This window comes from Gorilla gorilla, chromosome 6 (assembly GCF_029281585.2).
Source record: "Gorilla gorilla gorilla isolate KB3781 chromosome 6, NHGRI_mGorGor1-v2.1_pri, whole genome shotgun sequence".
In the NCBI taxonomy this organism is placed as follows: Eukaryota; Metazoa; Chordata; class Mammalia; order Primates; family Hominidae; genus Gorilla; species Gorilla gorilla.
Genome location: NC_073230.2, coordinates 47,068,994 through 47,085,634, shown reverse-complemented (window position 1 = coordinate 47,085,634; position 16,641 = coordinate 47,068,994). Strand labels below are relative to the sequence as shown.

The following is a 16,641-nucleotide window of genomic DNA, read 5'->3' as shown; positions in this document are numbered from 1 at the left end:
CCTATTTTGTGCCTGGTGAACAGTCCCCATATTTAACAATAATACCTACACATAAAACAATCCACTGTTACAATTTATATAGTCACAAAGCATTACGTATCTTCTGTAGACCGTAAGTTTTTAACCATAATTTTCTGCATCAAATCCACAGCCAGAATCCCCAAGATCAAAAAAATTTGCACAATACAAACCATAATCTAAAGTACATGTACAGACACATACACACTCTCACACACACTTCTTACAGAACTGTGCTTGGGGAAACTCCATTCGTTGAGTGCCACTGAAGGCATATTTTGCTACACTGCTGCTCCAGGTATTTTTGTTTGGAAAAATCTGTCACAGTAGGGTATGACTATTTACTGGATGAACAGAAAAGAAAGATATACCTGTGGCAACCAGAAAGTTTTAAGGTCTTTCAAGTCGTATAAAATGGACCTGCAGAAACGTTGGAATGTTCTCAGGATGCAAAGTTGGAGCTGAAATGTGATATCAAACAGTTGCAAAAAATGTATAGCAACCATGCCTTGAGGTCAAACCTGGTACCGAGATCTGCAACAAAAAGCTTCAAGACACATAGTTTGTTGGGCTTGTCCCACATGGTCGCATAATCTGATCATGTGTGAATTTCACAAACGACTCGTATTGCTCTGCTAGTTTGGTATTGAGGATTTGCTCATACTCCTCCCAAATCTTCTCTTCATAGTTTGAGAGACGTGTACATATTGTTCTAGCTTGCCGGAGGGCCAAGGTGGGCTGGTCCATCTTCACCCAGGAGAAACCTGCAGCACTGGGTGCTGGGTGCTGAGGACTGAGGCTGGCTTTCCTAAGCACAAGCTGCCCTCTGATTAAGAACAACTTCTAAATGTGTCCACCTCTGATAATGATTCTCTTATATGTTGAAAAATGTGTTTCGGAGTTGGAAGTTGCCTCTGGCGGCCAGGCGGGGCAGGCTGCTGCAGGGTCGCGGTGGGGTTTGCGTCTGAAACGGCGGCGGTGGCTCGGCGTCCCAGGGCCTGGGGCCCGGAGCCGGGCGGAGAAGCGGGGAGTGGCGCGGCCGCTTTGGGGAACCAGGCTCAGCAGCGTCGCCTCGAGCTCCGTGGGCTGCTTCGGTGTCGCCCCGCTCGCCATGTGGCCGGGGACCGGGAGGGGACGCGGCCGTAGTTGCGTCTCAACCTCCGTTGCGTCTCAACCTCCGGACTCCTCAGCGGGGCTCTCAAGCCCAGTAGGCTGCAATCCGTTGAGTTCCTGTTTTGATAGACAATTGGATAGACAGAGATTTGGCTCTGTTATCACTGTCCCCACAACTTTCCCCATTCTCCCAATTCGATAACATCATCATTTTCTGATAAACTTATAACGAAGATTTGTCTCTGTTACAACCCCCCAACTTTCCCCATTCTCCCAATTTGATAACATCATTACTTTCTGATAAAATAATAACCAGTGTTCCCACATGATGGTGATGTAAATATGATTCACTGCACAGCTTAATAGAGAAGTATGACTGCATTTCCTTTTAAAGATTTTTGTTTGGCTTTGGTATCTGCCTTATTGTTTCACTTATCTAATTTTCTATCCAGATGTTCCTAATGCTTTCCAAATATTTCATCGTATTATCTGTGGGGTCTCCCTTTTCCTGCAGCTCTTCCCCTGGGGGCCTCCAGTCCTCCTGATCTCTGGCCTGGTTATTCTTCCCGTCTACAGCACAATTATCCTGTGATTCTTCCTCACTGCTTTCTTGGATAGCACATTAAAGGGGCTGGCGGGCTGGAGTGCAAAGAAAAGGTGACAACTTTTCTGAAAGTGAGATTTCTGACATGTTGGACTGAAATTGTCTTTATGTCCTGCAGTGATGGGAAGGATTTTTAAATCTGACTTAATCATTAAGCTCATGTCAGGCTTGACTTTGGTATAAAATGAACCCTGACTTCAGTATTTCTGACAATCAAGTAATATTCAGAATGAGTATTGGTTGTTTTAATTATATAACTTCTTCAGTTAGAAGCCCAAAGTCTTTTATGTAATGAGTGAAAGAGTAATTAAAAGTATTTGTTTACACTCCATATCTGAATGCTTTCTGAAGGAAAGCATTGGTGGATCCCTTATCAGTAGTTACTGAGAATTCATACATAATTAATAAACTTCTGTAATATAGAATGAAATCCTAGAAAATGTAAAATTTTGTTTAGACTGTAATCATGTCTAAAACGTATGTTGAATAGAATTAGCTTATTTCCTGTCTTTCCTCTTGGAAGAAATCAGAGTCCCTCAAATCAGACATTCTGTAAATACTTGTTGGGTGCTTATTATGGTCAAGAGAGCAGATCTCCTGAGAGATCTTATCTTTGCCACATTCTCTTCCTCTCTTTGTTTTCTACCCTTTTCTTTTTCTTCTTTCCCAGAAATCATCCCTTAAACTTTCTCTATCTCCTACTCCATCTGCTCTTCACTTCCTGTCTCTCTCAATCCCTACGTCTTCTCTTGTCAGCAGTCACTTGATCAACACAGGTGCCTTCTGTGTATTCCCAAGAACTTTGCCATGTGTATTGTCCCAATTTTTAACTTCCCTAGGGTGCTGTGCTGAATATTTTATAGGCGTTAAATAAATTATTGAAAGGCTTTAGAACTATAGGCAAATGGCATTTCACTTATGTCCTTGTTTGTAAGTCAATTTTTAAAAGTTGCATACCTTTATACCTTTATAACAATGGCACCTTTGTTGATTTCAGGGTTATTCAGTAGTATCCTTAATTAATTTTTTTGACAGAAATAAAGGAGTCAAGGGAGGGTGAACATGTTCTATGATCCTTGGATTTGGCCTGAAGGCTATTAAGGATTTCAACAGAAAAGGAATCAGTGCAGAGGAAAGGCCAAAAACAAAACAAATATATTACGGCCAGGCGCCCTGGCTCACTCCTGTAATCCCAACACTTTGGGAGGCCAAGGCAGGTGGATCACATGAGGTCAGGAGTTTGGGACCGGCCTGGTGAACATGGTAAAACCCCGTCTCTACTAAAAATACAAAAATTAGCCAGGCATGGTGGCACACGCCTGTAGTCCCAGCTACTCAGGAGGCTGAGGCAGGAGAATTGCTTGAATCCGGGAGGCAGAGGTGGCAGTGAGCCAAGATTGTGCCATTGCACTCCAGCCTGGGAAACAGGGCGAGACTACATCTTAAAAAACAAACAAACAATAACAACAAAACCCAAATATATTAGTTTTCTATTGCTGCTGTGATCAATTACCACAAACTTAATGGCTTAAAACAACAAAAAGTGTATTATCTTAGAGTTCTTTATTGAATTCAAAAGTCCAACATGGATCTTACTGGGCTCAGATCAGTGTGAGCAGGGTGTAGCCTAGAGGCTGCCTGATTTCCTTGGCTCATAGCCTCCTTCCTTCACTTTCAAATCCAGCAATACCAGGCCAAGCCCTTCCCATGCTGCAGTTTCTCTGGTTCTCCAATTCCCTCTTCCGCTTTTAAGGGTTCTTGTGATTATAGGATAATCCAGGATAACTTCCTATTTTAAAGCCAGCTGATTATCAACCTTAATTCCATTTGCAACATTCATTCCTTTCCTATATAATCTAACATAGTCTCAGGTTCCAGGGAGTAGGACATAGACAACATTGGGGAGGTCAACAGACATTATTCTATCAACCACAGTGAACAAAGGAGAGGATCCTGACAATCCCAAAGAAGGGAAAAATTATGACATTAAGTAAACCTCATAATTTGGAGATGAAGAAGATAACAGAAAAGCACTGAAGACAGTATAGCCCATGATGTAGCGAATACTTGACATTTTCATAGAGTATGAGGCTGAGAAGAACTTGGATATGTCACGTAATTGTTGATAGCAAGCAAACCACTAGAGTCAATTTGCACTGGTATAAAGACCAACATTTTAGAAAGGAATAAAAATTTTATTTTTCTCCTGAAAGACTCAAAATAATGACAGTAGGCAACTCTATGCAAATCACCCTGAAACGAGAAAGTATATATTTTTAAAGCTCAATACAGTTTACAAAATGATTATATTCTGCAGTTATACAATTTGATGAAATTTGGATTTTAACTTATTCAATAGTTCATTCTGTATGGTATCTCATAAGTACTGCATAATGCTATCTTGGATTTTGATTTTTTTTAGTGCTTTTTTGGTATTAAGTCTGGAATCTTCTAATTTGCCCTTAAACCTAGATAGAGAATTGTGGGCACACCCTTTTGTGTGTGCACAAATATAGCAACTGGAATGTTATCTGTGTACCACCATTCACCCGGTTCCACCTCCATGCTCAGCAGAAGTCATCAGGGTGGAGTAGATTTATACAGCACAGAATAATAGTTTCATTTTCTCCTTTGTTCTTGCTATGAGCCACAAACTAATCACTGTCAAAGAGAATGAGATTGGAATTATCTGTTCCTTTTGAATGTACATGAGGTTTCTCAATGTTAAAACTAAAAATTTAACTACACGTAGGTGTTTAATACACTAGCATTCTTCTATTTGCTAAATTTTATTAAATGAAACTTGAAGTCAAAATCCAAAATGTCTCTGTATTTTTGAAATGGTTATTAAAAATAACCATTTTATTGTTGTTTAAAAATACAATCTGTAACTCTGTTCCTTCTATTCTACTTCTGACTCTTTGTGCTTAAGCTTTTTTATTTTTTTTTTGAGCACAAAAAATACAGCTAGAAGTCACAAAGGAAGAAAAACAATTGGAAGCAATAAGTAAATGTAATAATGAGATTTTAAAGTTGTAGGAGACTTTTGAAGTGGTTTTCTGGAGAGAATTTCTAAAAAAAAAAAATTGTTTACCATGATTCTTGGGGGTAGGGCAAAAGACCTTGTAGCTTACCTGTTTCAATTTTCTAGTAAAAAGAACTCTGTGTTTCTAAACAAAACAAAACAAAACAAAAAAAGAACTCTGATGATGAATGAAACAATAAAAATTGAAGTAGAACCATAATTCTAGTCATTCTCAAAGCCCAGCAGGAAGTAAAAACGATAATCTAGAGAACATACTCGGTTTACCTATAAGAACTGAAGAAAGAACTTGCTTTGGGAGAAGTTCTCAGCCCATGTCATAGGGTTCTGCAGAGAAACAGAATCAACAGAGAGAGAGAGAAAAAAAGATTGGCTCACGCAGTAATTGAGGCTAAGAAGTCCCGAGATCTGCAGGCAATGAGCTGGAGACCCAGGAGAGCCAATGTATAGTTTGTCTGAGCCTGAGAGCCTGAGAACCAGGAGAGCTGATGGTGTAAGTTCCAGTCTGAAAAACAGCTGGCTCAAGACCCCAAAACAGCCAGTGTTTCAATTCAAGACTGGAAGAGGGAAAGATTAATGTCCCAGTTCAAAGCAGTCAGACAGGAGTTCCCTCTTACTTGAGGGAGGGTCAGTCTTCTGTTCTATTCAGGCCTTCAACTGTTTGGACAAGGGCTACCCATAGTAGATAGGACAACTTGCTTTATTCAATCTTCTGATTCAAATGTTAATGTCATCCAGCACCAACCTCACAGACACACCCAGAATAATAATTAACCAACTATTTGGGCACTTTATGGCTCAGCCAAGATGACACATAAAATTAACCATCACAGCTCATAGGTTAACCACAACCTACCTCATAGTAGGTTGCAGACCATGGTTACAAAGTCACTTTGACCTGGTCTGGTTTCCCACCCAAAGCAAGAATCTCTCAACAACATTGCTGCTAGATGGTCATATACGGTCTTCTTGGAAATTTCCAATGGGGAAATCAATATTTTATGAGAAAGCTCAGGGGCAGCTTTAATTATTTTAGATAGGTCTATGTTATTTTGAACTGAAGAATATCTCACTGTAATTTCCAGACATTTGTTCTTCTTCTAACCTTTGGAACTACTCAGAGTAAGTCTATATTCTATTTCACACACCAGCTCTTCAAACAAATGAAGATTCTGTTATATTCTTTCAAACACTTTTTTCCCAAGTTAAACATTTCCAGCTTATTTTTCTAATCCTCATAGTATATGATTTCTGTGACACATTCTAGTTTTGTCAGTTTTCATAAAATGTGATACCTTAAACTGAACACATTTTAAATGTGTTCTAACTCCTTTATACTAGGGAAAAATCAACTTTGAGGCTCTGTTTCTCTTATTTTCATATAAAGAAAGAAGTTTTCTGTTGAAAAAACCACTGAAACCATTATTTATGACTATATAACTACTAATCAAAGTAGCCTTAATATTATTTCAAGTTGTCCAATCCAAGTAGTTTACATAAATGGTTTCCCAAACTCCTCTAAGATAAATACACAATATTTCACATATATATTAACACAATCATTCTGCAATGTATTGTTTTCCTTGAGACTCAAATATCAGTGGAGGTCACACTACATACCTAAAACCCTGATTTTGTTAGGTATCAACTTATCCCCCTTGTGACTCAGGTAAAGGTGACACTAAAAAGTAAATCCTGATTGGTCTAAGACAATTAAGGTGTTTCAGAATAGGAGCAATCCCTCTTGCCAAAAGAATGGTTTAACGGCAGGCATGTGATATAGCTCTGGCCCATTAGATGTGTAAGAAACTCTGTTGAGTTGCTTCTTGAAAAGGTTTCCACATTTTTCAAAAGGAGATGTTAATAAATGGCCTCTTTCCTTCCTCTGGATGTTCTGTGTGGATGTGTTGACAGGCACAGCTATAGCCACTTTGCTCTCAGCTGGAAATGTCAGAGGAACATATTGAAAGAATCTGCGTCCTTGATGTCAATCAACCCTTCCTCCATACTTCCTGTTATGTAGATATTAAACTCTTATTATTTAAGTCAAGTTGAATTAAGGTTTTCTGTTACTTGCAACCAAAGTCATCTTAATTGATAGATTCTGCCCTTGAACATACCAAAAACTGAGTTAACCCTCATCTCACAGTTGGCGGAAGATCTAATATCCTCTCGCTATTTCTTTGAATTTCCTCAGAATGACTTTCTCCAAATCCAACTTCCTGATACAGAACTCTTGAACACTGTGCAGATCCAGCTGTGGAACATGACTTCTTTATCTCAATTTATTTAAAAAAAATCCACTCCCATAATACACACTAAACTTTGTGTGTGTTAAATTTTATTGAAGATTCAGACTGAGGGAATAGATTTTATATTACTCTGGTGAAACATCTTGAAATGAATCATTAGATATTCTTGTTTTTGACATCCTCAGCAATTCCAGCTACTGGAATTTTTTACTGGTCACCTTCCATGGTCAGCAATCTCTGGTTTCATTCTCCAGGCTAATATCTTCAGGAAAAAGCACTTCATCACAATTCCCACAGCTTAATTTTCTAATTAATTTAGTTTTCCACCTACTTAGGGACTCTGGTTTACTTTTGCATATCAAAACTCATCACATGAGCCGGGCGCGGTGGCTCACACCTGTAATCCCAGAACTTTGGGAGGCCGAGGCAGGCGGATCACGAGGTCAGAAGATTGAGACCATCCTGGCTAACACGGTGAAACCCGTCTCTACTAAAAAATTCAAAAAATTAGCCCGGCGTGGTGGTGGGCGCCTGTAGTCCCAGCTACTCGGGAGGCTGACGCAGGAGAATGGCGTGAACCCCGGAGGTGGAGCCGAGATCGCGCCACTGCACTCCAGCCTGGGTGACAGAGCGAGACTCCGTCTCAAAAACAAACAAACAAACAAACAAATAAACAAACTCATCACATGCTCTGCTAAATTAGAGGCCATCTACTTTGGGTCTTACTTTTCTGGGGCACAGAATTATTGGCAGAAACTTTGAAATTTAGACCCGGCACAGTGGCTAACGCCTGTAATCCCAGCACTTTGGAAGGCCAAGGTAGGCAGATCATTTGAGGCCAGGAGTTTGAGACCAGCTTGACCAACATCGTGAAACCTCATGTCTATTAAAAATACAAAAATTAGCCAGGTGTGGTGGCGCACGCCTGTAATCCCAGCTACTCGGGAGATCGAGGCACAAGAATTGCTTGAACATGGGAGGCAGAGGCTGTGGTGAACTGAGATTGCGCCACAGCACTCCAGCCTGGATGACACAGTGAGACTCTGTCTCAAAACAAACAAACAAACAAACAAAAAACCAAACTTTGAAATTTCAATCTCTGTTTTCTTCTTCTACCTGCCTCTGCAAATGGAAAGAAACAACGTAGAGAGGAATTTTCCCATTGATAGAATTCAGCCACTCCACCTTAGAAGAATGAAGCAGCTGTAGTCATTCTGGGTTTTAAATAACACTTTTTTTTCTATGATAGACAAGAAAGCTAATATAATGAGTAATTGTGCTAAAATATTTGCAAAGTCAATCTTCTCAGAAACTTTGAATCTTTTTCTGATGCTAAAGAGTTCTACAACGCGGAAATCCATCATTTCATTATGAGTTTCTGTTCATGGTAAGACTTGTTTTAAATCTCAGAAACTTATTGTCTAACTAGCTCTGCAGGTCTCTTAGATATTAAGGAAGCCACGTTGTGTTACTGTGTTTGTTTCAGCAGTCTATCGGCTGCATTGGGCTGGAATATTCTACCTTTCTAGCATTAACAGTTTGATGATTTTTCAGTGATAGACTCTATAGAATTAGTGCTGAATTTAATAATGCATCTCTAACCAGATGTTCTCTTAAGTTTCTTATGTTCTTTCTGACTGGCTGTCTCTTTGAGTCCTCTAGTTTTCCCTAAAAAGGATGGAAATAACAAACATGATTCCAAGACAATTATTACTCCACAAAAATTCCTGTTAATTACTCCTAGGTAACACAACTTTTTCTAAAGTAATCTGCTCTCTTAATCCATTCATTTTTTTCGTGCATTCATTCAGTACCTATTGACTGTCTTCTATAGATAACCACTTGCTGGGCACTCTTTGGCATTATGCCCCTTGAAGTTAGAATATTCATGAAAATACTTTAACTTTTCTAATTTCATATCAATGTCAAATCTATATAATGCTCTACCCAAGCATCTGCTTAATTCAAAAGTGATTCAATGCAACAAAAGGATTAAGTCAAAGAAGTTGGACTGTTCTTTATAGTTTTTTTTTTTTTTTTTTTTTTTTTTGAGACGGAGTCTGGCTCTGTCATCCAGGCTGGAGTGCAGTGGCTCCATCTCGGCTCACTGAAACCTCTGCCTCCTGGGTTCAAGTGATTCTCCTGCCTCAGCCTCCCGAGCAGCTGGACTACAGGCGCCCGCCACCATGCCCGGCTAATTTTTGTATTTTTAGTAGAGATGGGGTTTCACCATGTTGGCCAAGCTGATCTTGAACTCCTGACCTCAGGTGATCCACCCACCTCGGCCTCCCAAAGTGCTGGGATTACAGGCGTGAACCACCGTGCCCGGCCCTTTATAGTTTATTGTTACATTTATAGTCTGTTATTCTTAAGAAATAAAGGAAATACTGCCATAATCAGAAGCTTTGTTTACTTGTGTTAGCTGCCCTGTAAACCTTTTACAATGTTTTTGTAATAGTATTAAAGGTGGTTACAGAATTTTGACTTGAGTAAAATTAAACAATGAAAACTGTTCTGCTGTTGTTCTCAGTCTGCTTACTGTATCAACCAATTTAGCATTTATGTCAGGAATTAAGCATGTTCCTGGCACAGAACTTAGTAATATGATGCTGGTCCCCAAAAACCTTACTTAGGTATCTTTTTAGAATTGTGCCTAACCAAAGAGCATTTTCGCTTTGTGCTTGCTTTTGTTTGGTTTGAATAATGCCTGCTTACATAAAATAATACGGACAAAATCTTCTCTTTCAGACTAGATTTAAACCAGTCAAAATCACAGCATATGAAGATGATGATAGTACTGACTTGTTGTCTTAGTTTGGTAGGGTTGCCATAACAAAGTATCACAAACTGGGTGGCTTAAACGACAGAAATAGTTTGTCTCATAGTTCTGGAGGCTAGAAGTTCAAGATCAAGGTATTGACAGGGTTTGTTTCTTCTGAGAGCTGTGAGAAAGAATTTGCTTCATGCCTCTCCCTTAGCTCCTTGTGCTTTGTTGACAATCTTTCCCATTTCTTGGCTTGCAAATGCATTACCTTCTGCCTCCATCTTCACGTGGCGTTCTCCCTAGTGTGCATGTTTGTCCCCAAATTTCCCCTTTTAATAAAAACAGCAGGCCAGGGGAGGTGGCTAACACCTGTAATCCCAACATTTTGGGAGGCCGAGGCGGGTGGATCACCTGAGGTCGGGAGTTCGAGACCAGCCTGACCAACATGGCGAAACCCTGTCTCTACTAAAAACACAAAATTAGCCAGGTGTGGCAGCACATGCCTGTAATCCCAGCTACTTAGGAGGCTGAGGCAGGAGAATCGCTTGAACCTGTGAGGTGGAGGTTGTGGTGAGCTGAGATAGTGCCACTGCACTCCAGCCTGGACGACAGAGGGAGACTCCATCCCCAAAATAAATAAATAAATAAATACAAAATAAATAAAATAAATAAAAACACCAGTCATATTAGATTAGGGGCCCATCCCATTCTAGCATGATCTTACCTTAATTATATCAATAACCCTATTTCCAAACAAGGTCACATTCTGAAGTACTGGGGGCAAGAACTTCAACATGGGAATTTGACGGGACACAATTCAACCATAACACTTATAATCAAAGTTATGTTTTATATTAGTGGTTCTTCTATTTCCTTAACAAATATTTACTGTCTGCTAAGCACTATGCTAGGTAGTGGAAATACAATAATAAATTGGATACGGTCCTTACTCTCGAAAAACTTCAGTTCATGGATTTGTGCCTCTTCCTTTACAATCTTTTCACTTCCAAGGAAATGAAATAAAAAGGGGACTATCAATGTTTAAGGACCACATGGCAGAATACCTAAAAACAATAATAATGGCCAATATTTGTTGAATACTATGCAAATATCATCATGTAAATTATCTCATTTAATCTTTAAAACAACACTTCAGGCCGGGCACCGTGGCTGACGCCTGTAATCCCAGCACTTTGGGAGGCCGAGGTGGGTGGATCACCTGAGGTCAGGAGTTCAAGACCAGCCTGGCCAACATGCACTCCAGCCTGGACGACAGAGGGAGACTCCATCCCAAAAACAAATAAATAAATAAATACAAAATAAATAAAATAAATAAAAACAATAAAAAATAAATAAAAACACCAGTGTCTACTGGTCTCTACTAACTTACTATGAGAGTTAATTAACTTACTATAATTCTATAATTATAAGAAGTAATAACTTCTTATAATTACTAACTTAATATAAGAGCAACCCATCTCTACGAAAAATACAAAAACTGGCCGGGCGTGGTGGCACATGCCTATAGTCCCAGCTCTCAAGAGGCTGAGGCAGGAGAATCTCTTGAACTTGGGAGGCAGAGGTTGCAGTGAGCTGAGATTGCGCCACTGTATTCCAGCCTGGGCAACAGAGCGAGACTCCATTTCAAACAAAAACAAAAACAAAAACAAAAACAAAAAACATTTCAACATAGAAACTACTATTATCACCTCATTTACGAATGAAGAAACTGAGGCTCTGAGAAGCCTAGCAAGTGGCAGAGTGAGGATTTATTTATTTATTTATTTATTTATTATTATTATTTTTTTGAGACCATGTCTCTCTGTCACCCAGGCTGGAGGGTAATGGCATGATCTCGGCTCACTGCAACCTGTGCCTCCCGGGTTCAAGTGATTTTCGTCCCTCAGCCTCTCTAGGAGCTGGGATTATAGCCATGCACCACCACGCCTAGCCAGTTTTTGTATTTTCAGTAGAGACGGGGTTTCACCATGTTGGCCAGGCTGTTCTCAAACTCCTGTCAAGTGAACTGCCGGCCTTGGCCTCCCAACAGAGTGAGAATTTAAACCTAAGATGGCCTGGCACCTGAGCTAGATACCATTGCTATAGAATCCCTACGTTATACATCTTCTAATGGTGGGGAGAACTGAAAAAAATGTCTTTCCTTTATCTTTAAACAGTTTATGTAACATAATACCTACCGTCTAATTTCTTCTCCTTCTCTTTGTTGCCTTCTACTTCTTCTTCTTTTTTTGAGACAGGACCTCAGGGTCTCACTTTGTCACCTAGGCTGGAGTGCTGTGGCATGGTCATAGCTCACTGCAGCCTTGACCTCCTGGGTTCAAGCTATCCTCCTGCCTTAGCCCCACAAGTAGCTGGGACTACAGGCATGAGCCACCACACCCGGCTAATTTTTGTATTTTTGGTAGAGATAGAGTTTTGCCATGTTGCCCAGGCTGGTTTCACACTCCTGAGCTCAAGTGATCCACCCTTCTTGGCCTACCGAAGGGCTGGGATTATAGGTGTGAGCCACTGCACCTTGCCTGTTGCTTTCTTTTTTACTTGCCAATATTTACAACTTCATTTGTTTCTTCCATCAACACTTCCTTAAAAAAAAAAAAAAAACTTGGCCCAGGTGCGGTGGCTCATGCCTGTAATCCCAGTACTCTGGAAGGCGAGGCAGGTGGATCACTTGAGGTCGGGAGTTTGAGACCAGCCTGGCCAACATAGTGAAACCCCATCTCTACTAAAAATACAAAAATTAGTTTGGCATGGTGGCTTGCACATGTAATTCCAGCTACTCTGGAGGCTGAGGCAGGAGAATCGCTTGAACCCGGGAGGCGGAAGTTGCAGTGAGCTAAGATCGTGCCACTGCACTCCAGCCTGGGTGACAGAGTGAGGCTCTGTCACAAACAAACAAACAAACAAACTTGGCAGGGCATGGTGGCTCATGCCTGTAATCCCAGGACTTTAGGACACCAAGGAAGGAGGATCCCCTGAGCCTAGGAGTTTGAGACCAGTCTGGGCAACATAGTGAGTCCCTGTCCCTATTTAATAAAAAAAAGAAAAAAGAAAAAAAAAGAAAAATTTTTCTTATCTCACTTCTTTCCTCCCCATTTCCTTAGAGGACTTCCCTTTCTACCCAGAAACTGAATTTCCTCCACAGAACATGCTGGTAATACAGAATTATCTGCTTGGAAATTGAGTGGGAAGTGGTTGGCTTACTATTCTGGGACAAAAACCAGCATCTCACTTTTAAATGTAAACCTTTTGGGAAGTGAAAGGATGGGGTTAAGTTCTTTCCAGAAAGGAAAATAATCCTGCTTTCGGGCCGTATCTATTGGCCCCACCACTACCGCTACTATTAAAAACCCAGCTTCTCGGCCCTGCTGCTAACACTGGTTTTACATTGACATGGTGACAGTGGATAAAGGTTTGCTAGATGATCAGAAGTATATTTTTCCCCAGAGTCTAAAGCAAAACATAACTTAGGAATGGCACTGCTATGAGGAAAAATGAGATGTAATAACTGAGACCAGCGAATTATCAGAACTAAGTATCCAATATTAACCTCATAGTAAGTTAAACAGGTTCCCAGTCATACATTCCAACTCCTCTTTAAAAAATTTTTTTTTAATAGAAATGGAATCTCACTATGTTGCCCAGGCTGGTCTCAAACTCCTGGGCTCAAGCAGTCCTCTCACTTCCACCTCCCAAAGTGCTGGGATTACAGGTGTGAGCCACTGTGCCTGGCCTCAACCTCTCTCTTTTCTAATCAGTGACAAGATTCTGAGAGAGAAATGAATAGAGTTGATTATGTAGCACATCATGAATAATGAGAGAAAGCGTTACTAGACTAAATATTTTCTTTTACATTTCTAAAGATTTTAGTAGAATCTTTTTTTACTGTGAAGAAGCCACAGTTCAAAAATGATTTCCTTTAAGGGACAAGCCTTGTATTTCTAATCTGTTAAATGATGGCAAATGCCATAGTCATCATGACTTATCACAGAAATGTCTTTTAAAAGTCCAGGTACAAATTTAAATTGCAAGCACAAATTACAAGAGAAAGAAAGTCAGTTTCAGAGATGTCAAATCATATTTGCTTCTAAAATCTTTCCCTTGAAATTTTTGTGGACATGGCCTGTTTACTTAACATGTTAGTTATTGTTCCTATATTAGTTGTGTCTTGTATTCATTTATTTATTCAACAAGCATGTGTTGAGTATCTATTTTATTCTAGGTACTGACCTAAGGGCCAAGATACAAAGTCAAGTGAGAGACAGAGCATATCCTCAAGGAGCAGATTGTCTAACGGGGAAGAGAGGTAAGTAAATAGGCACTTTTCATGTAACGTCATAAGTAATTTAATGTAAATATGCACAGGGAGCACAGAAAATGGTGCCTGAGTCAGGGAGTGAGGTAAACAGGGTTAGGAAAGTTGTTAAGGAGAAGTAAACATTTAAGCTACATAATGAGGAATAATTATTATTGGAAGTGACTTAAAGCTGGGCATGGTGGCTCATGCCTGTAATCCCAGCACTTTGGGAGGCTGAGGCGAGGCTGAGGCTGAGGTTAGGAGTTCAAGATCAGCCTGGCCAACATGGTGAAACTTCGTCTCTACTAAAAATACAAAAATTAGCTGGGTATGGTGACGGGCGCCTGTAATCCCAGCTACTTGGGAGGCTGGGAGGCTGAGGCAGGAGAATTGGGAGGCTGAGGCAGGAGAATTGTTTGAACCAAATTGGTTCAATTGGTAGGCAGAGGTTGCAGTGAGCCGAGATCACGCCACTGCGCTCCAGCCTGCGCGACAGAGTGAGACTCTGCCTCCAAAAAAAGAAAAAAAAAATAAGTGACTTACAGATTGCCAAATCTGGTAAGATTTTATTTTGTTACTTTTCAACTGTTCCACGTGATAAATGCCTCTCTTTTGCAAACTCTAAAATAAAATTAGTTTGATGATGGAGAATTCAACCATGTGTGACTGCCTTTGTCTCTTGTAGCTCTATTGTTATGACCAGATATCAAGAAAAAAGCATAGCCAATGGAGAAAATTAATGATTAGGTCTGAAATTTAGCTGCTGGAGTTAGAGAAAGAAATAACTGCTGTATATATCTGCTGTATATAGACTTGACCAGAAAAAAAGCAGAGATGATTTCTTCTCATCTCAAGAAGGCTTGATGAAGGACAGCTTCCAAATGAGTTCCTTGAGGGCTGAATCTCTATTCTTTTCATTTTTAAACTCATCATTCTAGGCTTGAAACTCACCCATGTTGTATGCCACCACAGAGTTTGAATATGTACAAGGGCATCTCCAGTCATTGTACTTGGGAGGAGGAGATGAAGGCACCATTTCCCTCTTTATCTGCAATTGAGTAGTTACTGAGAGAGTTGTTTACAGAGCTCTTTATTCATTCATTCAGATATTATTCATTGTTAAAAATACATAATTTGATATGTAAATTATATCTTAATAAAATTGTTTTTTTAAAGCCATTTGTAGTATACTTTAATGTCTTTTCCCCTAGGCCAGCATAGTTTGGCACATAAAGCCTTCTTGACTGAGTTGACTGTGTGGCCTGTTTGGGTCTCTCTGCAGTGTTTACCAGCTCTTCTGGCATACGTCCCAGAATGACAATCCTTTTTCCTTTCAGATTATGACACTGGATGTGAACTCAAATCCCCTTAACTCAGAAACTTACTGTTCAAACCTCCAGAAAAACGCTGGACAAAATCCTCATCAATAAAAACAGAATAATTGAATGTGATGCTTGGAAGTGTTCCCAGCAATGTCCTTAATCTTGGAAAAAAAATCCCTAGTCTATAATGTTTCTACTCACTTATCCACAGAAATAGAATTGAAGGGTAAATCAGAACAAGCAGAAGTCCTATTAGTGTGGAGGTTCTGGAGAAGAGGTTGCCTGGTTACTTTTTTCAGCGGAGAAGTTAGAAAAGAACACCACAACATGAGGGGGAACATAGTCCTCCTTTCAAAAAGTTTATCTCTAAAAGATTAAAAACAAAAACAAACCAAAGCATAACATCATAACCTGGAGCAATCAGGTTGATTTAAATATATAAATATGATACAAATGTCTAAATACGGAGCAGATTTTTCTTGGTTAAGAAAACGAGGTTCTGGCTGGGCACGGTGGCTGACACCTGTAATCCCAGCACATTGGGAGGCCAAGGCAGGTGGATTGCTTGAGCTCAGAAGTTTGAGATCAGCCGGCCCCACATGGTGAAAGCCCATCTCTACTAAAAATACAAAAAATTAGCCAGGCATGGTGGTGGGCACATGTAATCCTAGCTACTTGGAAGGCTGAGGAGGGAGAATTGCTTGAACCCAGGAGGTTGCAGTGAACCAAGATCACGCCATTGTACTCCAGCCTGGGCAACAAGAGTGAGACTGTCTCAAAAAAAAAAAATGAGGTTCTACTTCCATTAATGGGAGAGTAGCATGTATCAGACCAACCATTCCACAAGTAATACTTATAAACTCTGAACAAAGCATTAAAAAAAAAATGAAGGCATTGAGAAGGGACCAAAGTAGGCAGAAAATGGAAAGGAATCAAATTTAGAGGAAAAGAAAGGCATTGGGTGAGTTTTTCCATTTTTTATGACTCTTTACCTGAGGGTGGGCTCCAGCAAGGCTTGCACTGGGTAGCTAATACTCACAGACTCATAATCATACAGGTTATGTATTAAGAGTCAGAGTTTGGAGCAACCACAGCTGGAATGTGAGGGAGAAGATTCTAGAAAGGAGAAAGCCACAGACGAGGAGCCCCAGTTTGTGAATATAAAATCTACTTGGAAATCTGGCTGATTCCTGCACTATCCCTGTGCAGG

At 40.1% G+C, this 16,641-nt stretch overlaps 1 pseudogene; it reads right to left on the bottom strand.

Moving 5' to 3' along the window:
- Positions 1 to 354: 354 nt before the first annotated feature.
- The window catches only part of LOC115932679 (akirin-1-like), a 43,967-nt pseudogene continuing 27,680 nt past the window's right edge, over positions 355 to 16,641 (bottom strand).